The sequence below is a fragment of the Corylus avellana genome, chromosome ca10 (genome assembly GCF_901000735.1).
Source record: "Corylus avellana chromosome ca10, CavTom2PMs-1.0".
NCBI classification, from domain to species: domain Eukaryota; kingdom Viridiplantae; phylum Streptophyta; class Magnoliopsida; order Fagales; family Betulaceae; genus Corylus; species Corylus avellana.
In genome coordinates this window covers 13,859,255-13,864,915 of record NC_081550.1, presented here as the reverse complement: position 1 = coordinate 13,864,915, position 5,661 = coordinate 13,859,255, and the positions used below count along the sequence as shown (strand labels likewise).

At 35.0% G+C, this 5,661-nt stretch overlaps 1 pseudogene; it reads right to left on the bottom strand.

Moving 5' to 3' along the window:
- Positions 1 to 1,350: 1,350 nt before the first annotated feature.
- Positions 1,351 to 4,937, bottom strand: LOC132162981 (disease resistance protein RPV1-like; annotated as a pseudogene).
- Positions 4,938 to 5,661: the final 724 nt, after the last annotated feature.

The window sequence follows — 5,661 nt, the reverse complement described above, 5'->3', positions numbered from 1 at the left end:
TTAAGAAAGCCCTCTATGGTCTCAAACAGGCACCACAGGCCTGGTTCTCCAGATTGAGCAATAAATTACTAGAGTTTGGTTTCAGGGCTTCAAAATCAGATACCTCTCTGCTCATATATAAATCTGCTATTTGTACCATATATGTTCTTATATATGTTGACGACATAATTATCACAAGCTTAGTTGCATCAGAAATTGATAATTTACTCTGTAGCATGGCATCTGAGTTTACAGTAAAAGATTTGGGTGAGTTAAATTTTTTTCTTGGCATTGAGGTCTCATGCCTACCAGATGGTGTTCATCTCTCTCAGCATCGTTATATGCTAGACATTTTACAGAGAACAAAAATGGATGATGCAAAACCTGTTTGCACTTCGATGTCTACTTCAATTATTTATCTACATTTGATGGTATGGTATTTTCGGATCCCACCCTCTATCGAAATACGATTGGTGCCTTACAATATCTGTCTATCACTCGACCTGACATAGCTTTTACAGTGAATAGATTGTCACAGTTCATGCACAAACCTTTATTACCTCGCTGGCAGGCTACAAAAAGGTTACTGAGATATTTAAAGAAAACAATTCATCTTGGTTTAAAAATTCAGCAATCCACATCCAATAAACTGCAAGCATTCACTGATGCTGACTGGGCTGGGTGTCAAGATGATTGTCGGTCTACAGGGGGTACTGCGTTTTTCAAGGAAAAAATCTTGTGTCATGGAGTTCTAAAAAGCAAGCAACAGTGGCTCGGTCAAGTACGGAAGCTGAATACTCGGCATTAGTAAACACAGCAGCAGAATTAACATGGCTACAATCCCTTTTATGGGAATTGGAGATAACTGTCTCACATCCTCCAGTCTTGTGGTGTGACAACATAGGCGCAAAGTATCTCTCATCCAATCCGATCTTTCATGCTCTAACCAAACACGTGAAAATTGACTTTCATTTTGTTAGGGATATGGTAGCTTCAAAATCTCTAGACGTTTGGTTTATCTCATCCAAAGATCAAGTTGCAGATATCTTCACCAAGCCTTTATCCTTAATCCGGTTTTCAAATCTACGTGACAAGCTTAGAGTTGTTACATCCCACTGAGCTTGAGGGGGAGTGTAAAAGATAAAGACTCTCACAAGATAATCTCCAGTCTTATCTCAACAGACTCAAGATAACAAGCTGCAATTGAAACACTTTAGATTAGGATAATTACATATTTGAAATTGTATAGATAGATTACATTATCTCAAAAGAATTTGTACATTTGAACTTCAATTGTAACTTTTCATATTATATATATCATCAGCCTATGCTAGATTATAGCAAGGTGGAAAATATTCAAATTCTCTGACTTTACAATCCTCCAGCATAACATACTGCATCATTTGTGACTTTCACATAATCATCATCAGGTTTATCTCCATTAAAGGCATGCCAACTAAAGAGCTTATGAGCTCTGAAGTAACCCAATTCCTTCACCTCGTAGGATAAAACTTGATGTTTAGTTAGTAAATGTTTATCTCGGGTTGTTATGATGATTCTACTTCTTAAACCAAACCAATTGCCTTTTCCAACCATCTTTCCAAATTGGTCTGAATGATCCACATCATCAAGAACTAGAAGTATCCTTATTAAGCGAAGCCTTTGTTGTATCAAAGTAATTCCTTGATCAACATTGTCAACCATTTGACTTGAACCTCCTAGGATTTTAGAAATAAGTTTAATTTGCAAATGGATTAGGCCCTTTTTGTTGGAAGTTTCTCTAATGTTTTCAAGAAAACAACTATCTTCATAGTGAGAAGCAATCAAGTTGTAGATGGCTTTGGCAAGAGTTGTCTTACTAATCCCGCTAGTTTCGAAGATCCCTATCATGCATGTGCTGTCATTATTCTCTATATCTAAAACCGACTTCATATCCTGTACATGAGACTTTATTCCAATTGGATATTGGGCAACTTGAAAGTATGTATTATTAACTAATTTTGAATTCACCCGTTCGATGATGTCATCAATAAATTCAGGTTCATTCCTACTGATAGAAAAAGATAACAAAACATACTAACTAATGAGTTACCTTCAGATAAAAAGAAGATAAATTATGTATTAAAAAAGTAGGACTAGAAAGAAAAGTTAGTGATACATAACTATGAAGGGGTTTGTTATGCTCCATAGCATTGTTCATACTTTGTGTAAAATAATAATAATAATAACAATAATAATTGGTATAGAAAAGTGAAAAAGTGGTATTGAAAAGTAGAAAATTTTGTTTTGTAGTAATTTTTTTATTTGAATAGTAGTAAAAAATAAATAATATGATATAAAAATAAAAAGGTTTTAATGTTGATTTTTTTGAAAAAAGGAAGTGAATAGTATTTAGGGGTGGGGAGGAGTTTGACAAACAACCTTGATATGTGCGCAACAAATGGAAAGTTCATTTTCCATTTTTTTTTTTTTACGTCATGAAAAAGTTATTTAACCAAATTATCCCATCTAAAACAAAAGAATTGGCCGAGTTTAATTAATTTTAGAACAAAGATTATTTAAAAGGTTAATTACAAGTAGACATTTTTAAATGTAAAATAGTTCACATGCATGCATGAAAACATGTGTATACGGGATGTAGCATAATTAGAAGAAATAAAGAACAATATAGAAGGGAGACAGCAAAGGTGGTTAGAAATACCTATTTCCCAAATACATCCCGGATAAATTGGCCACTTCTTTTAGGGCTCTCTTCCACCCCACCACATTCATTTTGTCATCCTTGAACCTTTTTGGAAGTTGAGTGAATGCTTCTCCAACCCTATTGGTTTGATGCCGTACTTCCGAAGGATTTACGTCATAGAACAGTGGTAGAACTAGTATCTCCCTTGTCTTTCTGTACTCGAGGATCTTCATCAGCTCGTCCAAGAACCATCGGGATGATGCGTAGTTTTTAGAGAGTACAATGATCGAAATCTTTGACTCTTCAATGGCTTTGACAAGTGCCGGTGAAATTTCCTCTCCTCTTCGAAGTTTGTCATCCATGAAGGTGTTGATTCCTTTTCGACGTAAATCTGTGTATAGATGAGCAGTGAAAGTTTTACGAGTATCTTCACCTCTAAAACTATAGAATACATCCCATTGAAATATGGAAGAACAGAGTCATGACGAAGAAGCTATGTGGAAGGCCAAATACGAAGTTGCAAGAGTACTAGTTAGTAGAGAAAATTGTGAGAGATTTGCAGAACCGCTAGCTATACCTCCCTTATTATGCAAGTTTGTCAAGATAATAATGCAAGTTGTCACATGCTCACGACGCGTCAAATTAAAGAAAAATGAGAAACTTGTCGGCAATAGCAACAAGCTTATAAAGATGGACTTTGACCAGCTTTGTGGGATTTTTCTGCTGCAAATGGCAAACCCACTACATTAAAGAGAAACAAATTGAACTTGTGCGCACAACCATGTACAGGCTAATTGTTGGGTTGTTGACTAGTTTTGGAGGGGCCATTAGCCAAACATATAAGACTTAATTTTTTTTTCCAGCTTTACTTGGGGCCATCGCTCTTATTGGTCTCCACGTGGCTCCGTCACTTCTTAAAACTCTTTGTGTGAGCATAAATAACACAACTCTCCACCTTCATTTTCGGTCTAAACTTATTATAGAAAACCTTCCACATGCATAGAAAACCCCCCAAATGGCAGATTGAGATCCCTTATAATTCTCTTTAAATTTGAGATTCTCAAATTCATAAAATTTAGCTGTTCATCTCATCTAAATGTCTAAAATAAGCCATGTTTTGGCATTTAATGAGGAAACATGACTTATTTTAGACGCTTAGATGAGATGAATTGCTGAGAATCTCAAATTTAAAGGGAATTCTAGGGGATCTCAATCCCCAAATGTCATATTAGTGCTAATAAAAATACAGCACTTTTTTCTTATAATAAAAAAAAGAAAAAACAAAAGAAAAAAAAAATATATAAATATAAACATATAAAACAAAAAAATATATATATAGGGTTTGGTTGGACCACTCCAAATTGGCCAACGAGGTAGCCGAACCACCCCCAAGGATTTAGGATGGTTGGGCACCGTTTTTGTCAAAATTTCAAATCAAAGTTCAAGATAGGGAGTTATTTGTCATTTATACTTATCGTATGGAGTTTTAAGTAATTTTTTGGGAAAACTTCACTTAACCCCCTTGAATTGTCATCACTTTTGCAATGTCCCCCTAAAGTTTATTTTCTCACAATTTAGTGCATCTATCTTTCAATTGTTTGCAATCTCACCCATCCACTAAATTTTTGCAATATACTCCAATTTGTTTTAGGAAAAAACGAAAAGAAAAAAATTACAAAGTTAAGGCATTGGTTCGAATTTAACAGCATGCAAAAAAATTTAAATATGTTTTTCTAAAAAGGGGTATTTTGTTGGGATTTAATGGAAAATCCCAACAAAATCTATTGGTGATTTTAAAAGAAACATTTTAAAAGCCATTGGTGATTTAATATTGACTTTAAATATGGAGATTATTATTATTGACTTTTAATCTATTTGTGATTTTAAAAGTCACATCACAGTTAGGAGGACACTAGGAGAACACTAGAAGAACACCTAGCATTTCCTTTTGTTTTATTATATTTTTTGAAAGTCCACCTTGTGGGCAAGAGGGAAGAAGGAAACATAATGAAGAGAAGAGGAGACGTAAGGAAAGACTTGTGTGTTTTTTTTGTAACTTCCATTTGGAGAATTGGGTCTAATGTCTATTCAAACATACGTGGAAGGAAATGGCCAAGCAAAGCATTTGAGAGAATTACCTGACCTCACTCGACTCCGAACAATTTGCCACTTTGAACATCTTTGATATCATCCAGATTACACAATGCGGCCATATCTTCTCTAGTTTTGCCTCTTGACATTGGCTGTGTTCACTATCTGGGAGGCTTTCCAACATGGATAGACAGGCTCGCCATTCTTTTTTTTTACTTTTTTCATCCTGTCCTACAATCTTCTTATATACTTCATATGATGCCATTGCCCCTTTTGCTACACTATTAGGGTCTAAAAAATCCCCCACCATGAAGAACCATGTTCCAGCGAAACCAATTTTTTCTAGAAACTACAATAGAGAGCTCAAATTCTTCAATGGAACATTCAGATTGTAATGCCTCCACAAGCTGCTTGAAATCAATTCTTCCCTTGAATTGCGGTCCTTTTGTAGTGGTCCTAATTAAACCGAGTGAAAATGACAATTCATATAAGAAAGTTGGTTGATCTTTTCCATGCCAATGAGCTCAACTTAACAAAAAAACATAAAGGGATGAATGAAAGAACATAAAAACCAAGGTTTACTTACACATTTAAAAATTGAAAGAAGGTTTACTCAATTATGTTTGCATTGATCAGTGAGGATCTTCTACACAACTGTGGCCTGCACTTCCTTCCGTTTTCAACTGCTACTTCACCATCGTTGCCTCATGGCTGGACTGAATATTGCACAATCTTCTCTTGCTGCTTTGAGTGTTATTAAAGGTACGATATTTAACACAAATCTGTGCATTTGTTCATAAGCTTATAAACAAGATTTGCAATGACTTTAGTTGCAGTTCCACTTGGATGACAACTCTTTTTGGATATAGAATTTTGGTTAAGATCACAAATACTGGATTTTGTTTTTC